We start from the raw sequence: 15,615 nt of genomic DNA, 5'->3' as shown, positions 1-15,615 counted from the left end.
TATTATAAAAGGTTTATAAAGTGTATTATAAAAATAGATTTGGATTATGTGTTTTGACTGGCAGAGCTCCCTTTCCTGCTACTGTAATTCTACTATGGGGGTATGTTATATAAAACATATGTAATTCAGATATGCAACCCCGTTCCCCCTGTCTGGATCATCAGATGATCACTCAATGTACTGGTCTGGGCCTCCTAATTGCTCTGAAGCCCTTTGGGAAATGCGTATGTCAGGGTTACAACAAGCAGATCAACCACCCCTTTTTTGGTTGAGGCAGTGGTACATTCCTGCACGTCCCAATGCTGAAGCCTTACCTGGATGTTGCGAGAACGGCCTCATTAGGGCAGAGATAGGGGGGTAAATGGGATCAGGGTTGGAGAGGGATTAACCTCCTAATGGTGCTCTATATAGAGCTTTGATGGTGTAATCTGCACAGTGACGACAGATTCAGCACAGCCACTGTAAGAACAAGTTCAATCTCTCTTTTCTACTGTACCACTGCTGAAAGAAAAGGACAGAAAAAATACATAAGGGATACAAAAATTAAAAGAAGAGACAAAAAGGAGCTTTATAATATAGAAGGAAATCTACTGAGGTTGACAAGCCATTAACATCATAAGAACAAGGATAACAACACCATAAACAGCAGCAATTCAACACTAAAGGGATCCAAAAAGACACAAATATGACTAAGGGAAAGGTAAAGATTTCTCTCTTTTATAAAATTACCATTTCAAAGCTGATGTGAACAGAAATTGATTGTTGTTCTAAATTTCCAATTCCAGACATATGTGGTTTTCTCTCTGATATACTATAGAATAATCATCATAGACTATACGGACAAATATTTATCTATTTCTTAAATGTTATGCTCATTCACTGTCCACTAGTCTCTGGTCACGTTCCCCTGCTCAGACGTTGCATGCATCAACCAATAGTTCCGTGCCACGTCATCGACTGTGCCGTCGGGCACCAGATTGCTATAACATATGATGTGGTTAGCTGATATGTAAAATACCTATCCAGGCGTGGTAAGATCTGGCAAGCGTCACCAACGCCTGGGCAGAGGAACACGCCCTATATGTCGACCAAACTAAGATGGCTGTCTACTGAGAGTATCCTAATCCTTATCCTATCCTAAACACTGATGAAACATGGAGGCTTGTTTACACTGATACAGGCCTCTACGTGTAGCCTATCTGGATTATCAGTAGATCACAAGGAGTAGAATGCATGAATAGAATCATGCATAGAATAGAATATAGCAATTTTATAAATTGTTTATCCTTCACCTGTTATCCTTCACTTGCCCATTTTGTCTTATAGCAGCAAAAGGAAGTTGAGTTGAAAGAAGTTGAGTTGGATGAAGTGAGTTTTATGTTATAAGAGTGCAGGGCCGGCTCTAGCCTTTTGGGGGCCCCAAGCGAGATTTGATTGGAGCCCCTCCCACCTCACGACCCAAAACATGACTCGATAGAACATTAGTTAATTTCAAGCCATGCTTCATGGCTATAGCTAGGTATGTTTCGATTAACTTGTCCAGAGATTTTTTGTCAATGTTTAGAAAGTTTGCGTAGAAAATGGATGTAACAATTGCCTGCTACAGTGCGTTTCCATTTAACTATCTCATGTCGATAAAAACTGCTGGATGTAATGATGTCACACCTAAAAAATATATTTTTTGCAAAAACCTACAGTGTTTCCATTACCCATTTAGGTAAATTGCCCATTAATAAATTGGTGACAGCCTGTATGCCCTCCCACCTATGTTTCATGTCTCATGTAGGTTGAGAAAGCAATCAGAAAAGCATTCTTGAAAGTCAGGACAATCCTTGTCCTGCAAAGAAACATAATTGTTCTAGTTGAAAAAAAAATTATGCAAGCAGTAGTAATTTAGAATGAAATATGGAGCGGCGTTTTATAGTTACGTGATGACATCACATGCCCTGCGTACCTTCACAATTATTCGGCAACCATAATTTATTAGAAAAACAGTTTCCATCAACATTTGTCGCAATAAAGAAAGTTAGATAAAATAAAAATACACCCCTGTGGAATAGATAAAAATGTTGTCGATCTTTAGAAAATGTCTCCTATATCAGATTTTCTTTTGCGGCATTGCTTTTGTCAAATAAACCTGGGTCAATGGAAACCTGCCTATTGTCACTCAGTGACTGACATAAGAGGAAAACTGCACATGCACTGTCAAACTTTCATCCATCCATAGCCTAAGTGTGTCTTCCATAATTATTATATATTTTTTTATTATAGCGCGTGATCTGTGTACAGGGCGAGCCGGCCCTGTACGAGTGAAGTGTTTATTAAAAGTGTATTTCAGTTTGATACTACATACAGTGAGCTCCAAAAGTATTGGGACAGGGAAAATGTTGTTGTTGTTTTGGCTCTGTACTCCAGCATTTTAAATGAAACAATGACTACGAGGTTAAAGCGCAGACTGTCGGCTTTAATTTGAGGGTATTTTCATCCATATCGGGTGAACCGTTTAGAAATTACAGCACTTCTTGGACATAGTCCCCCCATTTTAGGGGACCAAAGGTATTGAGACAAATTCACTTATGTGTATTAAAAGTAGTAAAAAGTACTTGGTCCCATATTCATAGTACGCAATGACTACATCAAGCTTGTGGAGCCACTTTTATTGTAAATAAGAATAGAATATGTTTCTAAACTCTTCTACATAAATGTGGATGCCACCATGATTACGGATAATCCTGAATGAATCGTGAATAATGATGAGGGACAAAGTTACAAACACACAAATATCATACCCCAAGACATGCTGACCTCTCACCATTACAATAACAGGGGAGGTTAGCATTTTTTTGGGGGGGGGTATGATATTTGTGCATAACATTTCAAATCCAAAGTGCTGGAGTACAGAGCCAAAACAACAACAAAATTGTCCCTGTCGCAATACTTTTGGAGCTCACTGTATATAGACTGGTATCTCTGATCATTTGTGTATCTTACCATATCCTAAGGTGACTCCAAGGACAGGCAAAGAATACCCACCCAGCTATGAAGAGGCTACTGCAGGTAATAACAAAACGTCTTTGTATCTCAACTAGTCAGTTACACAGGAATATCTCTTCCTCTTCTATCAATTGACACCTTTATGGCTACAGTATGCAGTGGTCTTCTTCTTCTACACCCGGATGCACACCAACCCACACACAACCACCTTACTATAGAACAAAGACAAATGGGCAGGAAAGGGGGATACCTAATCAGTTGTACAACTGAATGCATTCAACTAAAATGTGTCTTCCGCATTTAACCCAACCCCTCTGAATCAGAGAGGTGAGGGGGGCTGCCTTAATCGACATCCACGTCATCGGCGCCCGGGGAACAGTGGGTTAACTGCCTTGCTCAGGACAGATGTTTAACTTGTCAGCTCGGGAATTCGATCCAGCAACCTTTCGGTTACTGGCCCAATGCTCCTACCCGCCAGGCTACCTGCCGCCTACATTGTAGCGTGTGATGTAACCAGTGTGGCAGGTAGTCTAGCGGTTAAGACTGTTGGGCCAGTAACCGAAAGGTTGCTGGTTCGAACCCCGAGCTGACTAGGTGAAAAATCTGCCAATGTGCCCTTGATAAGAGTGTCTGGATAAGAGCGTCTGCTAAATGATGTAAAATGTAAATGTCAGGGTTGAATCTTTACACATCTGCTGTTTTAACAAGATGTTTAACCCTCGGTCTTCCTTCCTGTCAGATTATGAGGAGATACAAACCCAGTTCTCCTGGGATGACCAGGCCGTCAGGAGGATCTTCATCAGAAAGGTACTAAAACAGGGAGGGACAACCTGAATTTATAAGAAACACTTGTTTTCGTTTTCGGTTGCAAAATGTTTTGCCATGGTGTAGGCAAATGAATATGATCCAGATAATGATATTACTGTAACTGAGCTACACAGACTTTTCTAAGCATGCGACCCATGTTTAAATGCATGATCTAGCATGTAGTATAGTATTTTGAGGGTGTATCTGGGCCGGCCCCTCTTATTCCTCCTCTGGATCCTTATAGGTCTATGCCATCCTGATGATCCAACTCTTTGTGACTGTGGCCATTGTTGCGCTCTTCACATTCTGGTATGTATCATATCCAATACATTGTAAATATATCCAAAATATAAATATTCAATACATTTGATGAACATGAGCGTAACACTCTCATTTCTCCACAGTGCACCAGTGAGGTTCTACATTCAGACACACCCCCACCTGTACATGTGCTCCTAGTAAGTGACAACTAACATCTTGATTGACATGTCCTGACCTTTCCTCACCTACACAGTGAATCCCAAACCAGCCCCTCACCCCTACCAACTCGCTTGCAGGGCCCTCCGTTGTCACGTGTTGCTGACGAAACTGAGGGTGACTTCAAGATTGGTGAGGGGATCAAATAAACCCATCTATTTTGGGACACACTTCGAGACTTGAATGATGCAATTCATGTTACACATTTAAATAATACAATTAGCATGACATTCAAATAAGAAAATCCCCCCTGTCGTTTTACAAGATATAAACCTCAGTAACAGTATTTAATTAGGGATGCATTTCATATTACTCTAAATCAGACACAAAGAAATACAAGCCTCCATTATTTTGTGTGAAATAGCGCAAATTCAAAAAGAAATTGCTGCGTTATGGGATACTACTTAGCTCTGAAGCCTGCAGCTTAGCCAGAGAGGAAGAGGCGAAGCGAGACGTTTTACTGACGAAGTGAGGAGTTTTTCCTATGGAGGTCAATGAGTGTCGAATTTCGTCAACAAAAAATGTAATTGCTAATTTGCTACGTGAGGCTTATTTGATCTAATATAAGTTTCATAATGGTTAGGATATTACGTGGACGCACGTGGCATTTCCGCAACTTACCCCAAAACGACTTTATATTGGAGTCCCACCTGCATTCCCTCTTTGAGGACATGTATTTCCATTGTTAGAGCGGTCACTCAAATATCTTGTCAATATAATAGACAATCTTTAGCGTCGCTGACTCGGTTGAAGTGATATCCGAGGGTCTAATTAGCCTGGCTGACGTGACTCACAGCACCGGGAGAGCTGTCACACAATGGTCTGGACAGGAGGCCTTTGTAAATGCAGTATTCTCTCAGAAGTTGAGCCGACACATTGATTGGTTCTCTCTTACATATTTTTTTCCTCGGGGGTTGAGACCTCTGGTTGTTTGGATTTTCAAATCCAACCATTGTAATGGAAGGGGGCATTGCGCTGGGGCTGTGTGGCTGTGCATGTTAGTGATGTGCAGGTCAGCTGTTTGTTCTCCCGCAGCTGCCCGCAATTGCTAATAACCCATCTGCAACCGCCGACTATATGTGATAAAGTGAAAATCTGAGTCCCGCACCCGACCCTAACCTGCAAATATAAAAAATGCGCTGTACAGTCAGATGGCGGAACGATATTTTGACAGGCCTTTTTAGATAGGCCTATGTTTCTCCTTATAATTTCCGACATATGGTAGGCTATTTGTTAGTCAACTTGTAATAAATCAATAGAATGAATTCTTCAGTCTAGTTGACACTGGTAAAGTTAGCTTTGTCTTTCCTCTTTCATCTCTGCTTCTTGCCTGTTATGAGTCAACCCGAACATCACTAGTGCCGGTGGGTGTTTTTGTGAGAAAGACGCAGAGGAGAACCAACCAGTAAAAGCACTGCACCCTTCATTATCGATGCATCATGCCAACAACATCAAAACAGCCTTTCCAGACTCTGAAATCAGGAGGACTTCGAATTAGGTGTTAGCCAGACTACTAATGGGCTCTATGCACGCATCACTTCCGCATTGGCGTAAGGATGCTTGGGCATTTCCGGTTACCGGAAAAAAACATTAGACCGTGACAGTAGACCGTTATGATGGCAGAGATGAAGTTTACAAGGTGTTTGCTGGAGTTGCCTAAAGTATCTGTTAAATGATATACGGAGGGTCATCCAGACATCCAGTACGACACCACGTAGCAAACTGGATAAAGGCTTCAAATTTTACGTTTCTTATTTTCTTTGCAACTTTGAAGGTAATATGCTAACGCTAGCTAGCCTGAGCTAGAAGCCTTGCTTTGGTGTTTTAAGTCATGTCTCCGTCCTGCTTCAGGTTAATCATGCTTTAAATAAAGTTTAATCATGTGTATATACCTCTCACTTAATGTGTTTGTACTTTTATGAAAGTATCAGGTAAAAACAGGGCTACAAATGAGATCTCTGTGAGAGCCCACTGCTTCCGCTCAATGAAGAAACTAAAGCCACCACACCAGCTGAGAGTAGGACTAGATTAAGTGACACGTTCAAAGTTCTGTTGAACTTGTTCAAGGTTCCGTTCAACACATGTTTTACTCGTTTAATGTTACCACAGCTTTGATTGCCATTGCTAAGAGAACACTTTAGCATTTTAGTGGTTTTCATGATAGCTGAACAGTGGTAGCCTAATACAGACCAGGGTAGCTGAGTGGGAATTGCCATGCTTTGTTGTTGGGTCTGTTGTAAACAAATTGGAGTTTGGTTTGAAATGTAAACAATAATGAGATTACTACTTTTTCCTGACTTGATGACTGCAATGACAGTAACATATTCCACTCAGCTATTCTTCAAACTGCTGATGTTCTATTCAAAACTGTCCTGTCATCCTGTACTTTCGTGCACTGAAACAGAGCAGAAGTGGCATAAACCACAAACAATGGTTTGTATCATTTCAATACCAGTATTGAAATGATACAAAGTATTGTCACCCGTATGATCTTGCAGGTGGCTGGCTCTATCTGCTTCAAAAAGGCCATCAGGTGGGCATGACTTGCAAACCTGTGGGACATACGTGTTACATTTCTATATGTTAAGTGTCCATACACAACATTAAATTGCAAGCATGTTAGCATCCTTATTGACAGTTATACAACATCTTAGAACATTTGGCACTAAGGTCAGAAACTGGACCACGCACACGTCAGTCCTTTTGCTTACTGCTCTTCTCAGTATTTTAAAATACAATTAATGCGCTAGTAGATAGCCTAGATCTAGATAGTTTTAGATAGATACTTTACTCATCCCGAGGGAAATTCAAGGTTTCCAGTAGCTTACAACAACACACATCACACATGCAACATTTAAACAGATAATAATACTAGTCATTGTTGACAGCTCAAATGCATAGGCCTATATATTAAACACATTGGACATTTTAATTTACCTTGTGAAAAACCTTATGTCATCATCAGATCCAGCAAACCACTCCAAGCAGAACTTGCTGCTGATAGTTATCTCCTCAATTTGATTTCGGAGCCTTGCTATCTCTACACTAAGTTCTTAATTGTGGTCAAGGGACATATCCAGCGCAGCAGGTTCAGTACTGTTGCAGTAGTCATGGTCAGGAGGACAGTCCAATTCCACAGATGGATCATTCATGGTTTCTGTGTTGGTACGCTCGGTCCTTTCCCAAACTCCGGGCCTTGGGGCTGGAAGACTGAAATTGTTCCATTGAAACAGCACTGGAACAGCTCCCTTCTTCAGACGTCTGCGCCCAGCTGGAGTTGGAGGCTCTATCACATCTTCACTTAGAAAGTGTCGGCTGCAGACTCGTGTGTTTGTTGTAAGAAAGTTGAATTGTCGAATGTTAATCACCCACCGTTTATGTAATTCACTGTCTTTGGGAAAAGTAAAAAAAACTAACAGAAGAATTGCATCTGGCAGACACTGTACATTGCGGCACACAGCAGTGATGGCTGGAAGAGCTGTCATCCCGTTTTTGAAAGGACACTTTCGTACGTTTACACGTCATCGTGTTATAAGTCAAGACGAAGTATTACAAGTAAAAACATGAACATAAACATTAAGATAAACAACAACAACGACGAAAATTAACCATTTTGGATGTTTTTGACGACAAGCATTCAATGCTAGCATACGGTAGCACAGCATTCTACGATAACCGGAAGTTTACATCCATCCTGAGATTTAACCGGAAATACGTCATGCTCGCCTGTGCATATCGCCTATTAGCCCCTACACCGTCCATGATTTCCACTCCCTCAGGTTTGGGAGACTTGTGCATATGGCGGAGGCGCACGTGAACGCGCAAATGGTGGGCTGAGGGGCAAGGGGAAGGGGGTGATTTGGGATTCAGCTATGTAATTGTGTTAATAATGAACTGGTTTCTTTTTGCTTTTCGACAGCATGATGTTCTTGGCCACCTACATCGCATTGAACTGCTGTGGTGAACAAATCAGGTAAGAGTTTCGCTCCTATGAAAATTACAATCTGGGTAGTACACAGCACTTACATAAAATCTTGACAGTCATGTCAAAAAACAGATGTTCAATAAATCAAATAGTGAATGTAGTTTTAATATGCATGAACACCAACACTTATTACACATTAAGCAGGTGTATAACACCGTAAGGTATTTATAACATTATTCATAGGTTATGGTTGTGATCATCGATAGTAAATGGTAACTTGCAATATTATAGAGTGAATTCACCAACCTGAATTCTCTGTATCTCTATAATAGGAGACAGTTTCCCTGGAACCTTGTTCTGCTGGCTCTCTTTGTGAGTATGATGAGTAACAAATATTAAACAAATAGAGAGAATAGCATGTACCCAATACTCTCCCTGCCTGTCTGTGCACCTGATTGACTCTGCTCTGTCTGCTCTCAGACTCTCAGCCTGGCCTGCATGATGGGCTTTGTGTCCAGGTAAATGACTTGTGGGGGGGGGGGGGGGGATACCCAGTCAGTTGCACAACTGACTGCATTCAACCGAGTTAGTTAGGGGCTCAAATGTTGACATCAATTATTTATGAAGATAAGAATGAATTAACACATCTATCAACATCTACAAAGGATGGGTCGGATGAATGATTGATGGATTAATCAACATCTGCCTCTACTCTGTTTCTCCAGCTTCTACAACACCAAGTCTGTGGTCCTGTGTCTAGGAATCACTGCTCTGGTGTGTATGTCTGTCACCATCTTCAGCTTCCAGACCAAGGTGAGAAAAATGACCCCAATCTCCACACAAGCTTCCTACTCATTGAAACAAAAACATACAAATAATGTAAATAGTCATGAATTAAATTAGTATGTCAAATCAAATCAAATTGTATTTGCCACATGCGCCGAAAACAACAGGTGTAGACATTACAGTGAAATGCTTACTTACAAGCCCATAACCAACAATGCAGTTTAAGAAAACATAAATAAAAATAGCAAATAATTAAAGAGCAGCAGTAAAATAAAATAACAGTAGAGAGGTTATATACAGGGGGTAACGGTACAGAGTCAATGTGCGGGGGCACCGGTTAGTCGAGGTAATTGAGGTAATATGTACATGTGGGTAGAGTTAAAGGGACTATGCATAGATAATAAACAGAGTAGCAGCAGCGTAAAAGAGGGGGTTGGGGTGGGGTGAGTGGGGGGTGGCAATGCAAATAGTCCGGGTAGCCATGATTAGCTGTTCAGGAGTCTTATGGCTTGGGGGTAGAAGCTGTTAAGAAGCCTTTTGGACCTAGACTTGGCGCTCCGGTACCGCTTGCCGTGCGGTAGCAGAGAGAACAGTCTATGACTAGGGTGGCTGGAGTCTTTGATAATTTTTAGGGCCTTCCTCTGACACCGCCTGGTATAAGGTCCTGGATGGCAGGAAGCTTGGCCCCAGTGATGTACTGGGCCGTACGCACTACCCTCTGTAGTGCCTTGCGGTCGGAGGCCAAGCAGTTGCCATACCAGGCGGTGATGCAAACAGTCAGGATGCTCTCAATTGTGCAGCTGTAGAACTTTTTGAGGATCTGAGGACCCATGCCAAATCTTTTCAGTCTCCTTAGGGGGAATAGGTTTTGTCGTGCCCTCTTCACGACTGTCTTGGTGTGTTTGGACCATGATAGTTTGTTGGTGATGTGGACACCAAGGAACTTGAAGCTCTCAACCTCTACCTGGACATAGTATACCTGTTCAGCTTCCTATCACTAGGGCCAGGAGTTTTACTTAACCACATGACCTGACCAGGAAAAACACCTACCCCTATGTATTAGTGCAGACTTTTGACAAAATGTATATATGCTACAATCAGATAGATCATGTGTGCATTTTAACAACACATCCCTATTCTCTCTCCCTTGTTTCCTACTGTAGATTGACTTCACCTCCTACCAGGGAGTCCTGTTTGTCCTGACTATGGTCATGCTGTTCTGTTGCATCATACTCTCCATCGTCATCCCCTTTGGATATGTAAGTAGCCCGTCTGCCTGCTTAGCTTCCATTAACAGTTGACACTGTAAATAAGGACAATTAGGTCACATGATGGTGTAATGAGCATGTGTACCTTTCCAGAAGGAGATAAGCATAGTTGTGAGTGACTCTGATAGTGAGTTTATATATAGAGTGACGGTAAGGCTTTTGGCCCTCACTCGCCCCATTTGGGTGGGTAGCATACTAACATGTACAAGAATGATTAGTCTTGGGTATTCTCTTAAAGGGATCGTTCGGGATTTTGGCAATGAATCCCGGTATCTTCTTTCCCAGAGTCAGATGAACTCGTGGATATAATTTTTTACGTCTCTGCATCCATTATGCAGGAAGTTAGAGGTAATTTTGCGAGCTTCCTGCATACTGGACACAGATACATTAAAATGGTATCGACTAGTTAATCTGACTCTGGGGAAGTAGATAAAGGGCTTCATTACCAAAATCCCAAACTATCCCTTTAACCTTGTGAGATGATTATAAGCCAGTGTCTTTCCTAAATAAGTGGCCTATCCTCCTTAGCGCTGTTTGATAAAATTCTTACCGTCCGCCACAGGTGCCCTGGTTACAAGCCATCTACGCTGTGATAGGAGCTATCCTCTTCACTCTGGTGAGTGGCAAATATTCAACACGCATTCATCATTGGGAAGGCCCAGAGTTTTTCTTGGTCAAGGTCACATGGTCAGGACAAATTCCTGGCCCTAATCATTAGGTTACAGTCTGTAGCGAAATGGTTTGATCTCAACATCTCCCTCTCTCCCCCCCACCCCCCACCCTCCTCCCCCACTCTCTCTTTCTCTCTTAGTTTCTGGCATTTGATACCCAGCTGCTGATAGGCAACAAGCGCTACACTATGAGTCCAGAGGAGTACGTCTTTGCTACCCTGAACCTCTACCTGGACATAGTATACCTGTTCAGCTTCCTACTGTCATGTTTTGGAGGGGGCCGCGACTAATTAGTCTGTCTACCCGTCTGTCTCTCAATCTGTTGGGAAACATAAAAACATCTATCAAACTAGATGTCTGTCTATTTCTCATTTAGACCACATGGGTGTTTTGGCTCTCTACACTCCCTCAGCCCAATCTCCCTCAACCTTAGAACTTAAAGTGGCACTCCAGTCTACTTTTCACCTCATTTAACACCCGGGGGGGAGAGGGCCTTCCTCTTTTGTTCACTATTGCGCCTCTATTTTTCTTCAAGCAAGGGGGAGGCTGATGACATCACTAATTCCCATCAGACCAACTCCTTGAATGTCCTACTTCCTTGAAGTTTGCAGTTATGTTTAAAAAACACTATTTTTCTCAAAACATTTTTTTTTTACCCTTTATTGTGTGTACTTTACTGTATTTATACTTGGGATTTCGCTTTTCAACAGTAAAAGTTCAAAAATTGCTGGAGGACGTCTTTAAGAGCTTATTTCATTTCTGTCTTCTAAAACAACCCTGGCTCTTCTGTGATAAAAAATAGGATATTTCTCACGTTCCATAGTCTCTCGTCCTGACAGGCTGTTTACCTTTAAATTGAGTAGCTGGCCAGAGAACACGCAATATTTGGTTCTGGGTACCGAGATTGCATACCTCACCTTATTTATGGTGAGTTAATACCTAGAACCTAGAACAGTAGGAGAGCAGGTCAGCTTTGGGGTAAAAAACAAATCTGGCCATTACTTAAAAGGGCACTTGTAGTGTGTTTGTCTACTGCTCTGTATTATAACATTTTGGATACGAAAGCACATAATGATAAACAGCATTAACATTTTGAGTCACAGAATGTTGATGACACTGAGCTAATACTAAGACAGTATAATACTTGAACTTATTGTTATTTCTAGACTTCAGGGAAACCTATTTCTAGCTCGTCTGTCATCAGCTCAAAGAAAACACGTTACCATTGATACTGTATCTTTAAAGCATGCTATCTTTCTGTAAATATACCTCTTTCCTGTTTTCCTAAACTATCACATTGATTCAGGAAACCTTTGGCACTCAGCAGGGTTGAGTTTAATTGTCTTAATTATAGTTTTGATATGACAGAGTATCTTCAGATATGTTTGCTAGATTACATTTTATTGTCAGTTATTTTGTCAATTTTTACAGATTCTGATCTGGATCAAATACATTGCAAAGGTTCCAGGTATGGAAAGATAGTTTGACAAGATCAGCAGTGTAATGTTTAATTTTTGTTTTGTTTCTTAGAAATAAACAATATTTTCCAAACTACAATGTGGTTAGAGTAGTTTCTATATGGGCATGAAGGCTCTATATCTTGTACGGATTGCTTTTATTCACATTTAGCTACACAGATACATACCCAGATACATACAGAATGACTTAAAATCAAAAGGGAAGAAGTGTAATTAACGATCATATTAGATCCTACAATTGGTTTATCAGTTGCAAGTTCTATTGTGACTTCTCTGTGAGGTTAATGTATAGCCTTTTGAATGCAGTATCATTATTACAATGTCAAGGCTTGGTCAAAAAAATTATGTTTGGAAGTTACTATGATCAGCCAAAGAGAAAGGAGCTTGCACCTTTTCAATGGATATCAAACACTTTGGTTACCACATTGAAAAATGTATATGTACCACATTGACAAACATAATACAATTTGCTCAACACTAAAATAAACTTGGAATTTATGTAACTGACTTGTCTTTCTTTCAATTGTATTCTAAGTATTTAGGTAATAACTTTTTGGAACACAGATACAGCCATAAAAAATAAAAATAAAATAATTAAAAAAGAACATTGACATATTCAAATTCAAAGAGTAAAACAAAGAAAGAAAGTAAATGTTTTTTTTAAATGAATGAAAAACAAGAGTTACAGAGACTTGAGCAACTCTGGCACAGGAAGACGGAAATAGCCAAGTGGCTAGCCAGCTAACTGGCAAACTAACCAAATATCAAAACCTCTCTCCTCTAATAAACTGTACAAAATGAGTTCTTATATAAATAAGGAAAATGTTTACAAGCAGTGAGAGAGATGAGACAGTTGTATGTTGAAAATGTCCGATTTTTGGCGATTTACCCAAGAGATTACAAAACGACTCAAAGAGTACAACTTTCACAAAATGTATCTCAAATGTAGTTTTATAATTTGTTAATGTTAACTATACTTGAATCTGATCTACTATTGATTTCTAGGTTAAAGTAAGACCTTTTTAAACATCCACTGTGGCTCCCATCTATCCACTGCTCGGACATCCCATTTTAGCAGCAAAACATTTAGAAACTATGAAATAAGCCATATGATCTGGACAACAAGCGAGGACAGGAGAATACAAGGTATTAGGGTTTTACTTTACATAAACATGGATTGAAAATAAGTGCAAGTGAAACCTTTGTTGCACATCTTGTTTTTGCTCGTATTCCTTGGTATTATAAGATACCTGTCAAAGGTACGCACCAAGGAAACATACAATAGCCTCAAATGTGCTCTCTCAGACAATGATTTACAGGTAATTGTAGTTAGTTGTAACTTAAAGTGAGAGTTTACTCCAAAATCGAAATTTCGATCTACAGAACAGATGGACATTATACCGCTTTTGAGGTCTGAAGACAACTGACAAATAATAGATTTTGGATCACTTTAACACAATTCATCATAACACAATGGATTACCTGACTAGTACTACATGCTCACAAGGAATTGAGTGTCATATCATTATTTGCTCCCCCCATAAAACTGCAATAAGCAAGTTGTCAAATCTGAAAAACTGATTCAATGAACAAGACTGAAGTGTAACATTTCATAATTTCAAAACCACATTTTTTCATATTTAAAGTGATGGCTGATACATGGACTATCAGTTTATTACAACAGAAAATAAAACCATGACATTTTCCTTCATGAGGTGCACTGGATCTGAAAACATGTAAGTAATCGCTTTTGTATTATCTGGACAGCTCACAAGACATCAACAAAACACTCACATCAACAGAAGTGGAAACAGGAACAAACAATGGTCTTGACATGAGCTCAACCAAAAAAAGAGCAGAAAATAGTCCTAATATTTACAGAAAGATAGATAAATGCTGAGCTCTCATCATCAACACTAAAAAACCAAAGTAGACCCATTGCTCTGTTCTCTGTATTAAAATTACAGTACCATATACTGGTCTTCATCTGGATGTCCCAAACCGAAACAAGCATATGTCGATAAATGAAGCACATATCTATGGATCTCTATTCAACAATACATTTATTCAGAACCTAAAGGAAACATATTGCTTGTTCACCACTTACCAGGGAACTGCCACTTTGCGAAGATGTTACTATAGCATTACTTTAGCTATGTATGCCAATATGGGTGAGAAAGGCATGTTCTCCAAGACTGATACTCTGACAGACAGCTTTGCTGACAGGTGGATGGCTTCATCATCTTTGGTGTTGCAGACATAAATAAATCATTAACAACGTTTTGTAGGGTGAAGAGCGAGGTATAGAGATAGACAAGGAAGAAGAAACAGTATATATGATGTAATTAATACTGAAAAATGACAAAAACCCAAGATCCAGTGTGATGGGGGGATGTTTACTAGGGTAACACTAGGTTTTAACAAGGCATGGTTAAACTCAGTCCTTTATAATATTATGGCAACATCTGATATTGATGGCATCAGTATGATATTTTCTTGACCATACCCTCAACCATAACTGAAACAGAATAGCCTTCAATGAGGAGAAAGAGGCTTCCCCCTTCTTAAATAGGGCTGATCTGCCTGGTTACAGTTAAGGCTTAGAAACACTTTGGTCTGAATTCCTAACGAAATCCGCCAAGTTTATGCATTTTTGTCTTTGTTGAAACAAGAAACAATTCATCCAAGGTTTAGTTAACTTCTGTGGAACAGTTTGTTATGGAACAGTTTTAACCGGCACTTTCATATTATGTTAGGTGTTTTCTGGATAACATCCTCATTTTCTCTGACAGATACAACGGAATGAGTTTACACTAGACTAGATGTACATCTCCACTGGATTGATCTGGGCTGGTGGGCAAGGTTGTCATAGAGTTTCATTGAGTGTCTCTAGGATAGACGTGGACGTGTTTTAGTTGAAGCCTATTTCACACAGGCCTGAAAAACAATATCAGAGTGAACAACACAGTGCTCTGGAACGGAAATGAACATGAAGAAACATAAAATCATCTCTTAGTTTGCATGGACCATGTGCAAATGCACAAACTCAACAACACAATAAAAAATTCCTATGAATCTCTTATAAAAGAAAAAAGCTAAAATCTAAACTTTTTCCCTACTGCTAAAATCTAAATTACTTTGAAAATAAAATAAATCAAAACAACGTTTTACAACATCAATGACAACAAAAGGCATGACAGCTCAGAAGG

The 15,615-nt window shown here is 40.0% G+C and overlaps 1 pseudogene across 1 annotated transcript; it reads left to right on the top strand.

The window, feature by feature from the left end:
• Positions 1-685: 685 nt before the first annotated feature.
• LOC311138275 (protein lifeguard 2-like) lies at positions 686-11,218 on the top strand (annotated as a pseudogene). Its single transcript has 13 exons — positions 686-700; positions 1,330-1,368; positions 3,003-3,057; positions 3,734-3,801; positions 4,046-4,110; positions 4,206-4,259; positions 8,198-8,251; positions 8,536-8,575; positions 8,684-8,721; positions 8,929-9,016; positions 10,153-10,248; positions 10,820-10,944; positions 11,069-11,218. The product of its transcript is annotated as a protein lifeguard 2-like (transcript).
• The last annotated feature ends 4,397 nt before the right edge of the window (positions 11,219-15,615 follow it).

This window comes from Coregonus lavaretus, assembly GCF_964263955.1.
Source record: "Coregonus lavaretus genome assembly, chromosome: 12".
In the NCBI taxonomy this organism is placed as follows: domain Eukaryota; kingdom Metazoa; phylum Chordata; class Actinopteri; order Salmoniformes; family Salmonidae; genus Coregonus; species Coregonus lavaretus.
The sequence above is the reverse complement of the archived record's forward strand: the minus strand, read 5'-3'. Positions and strand labels throughout refer to the sequence as shown.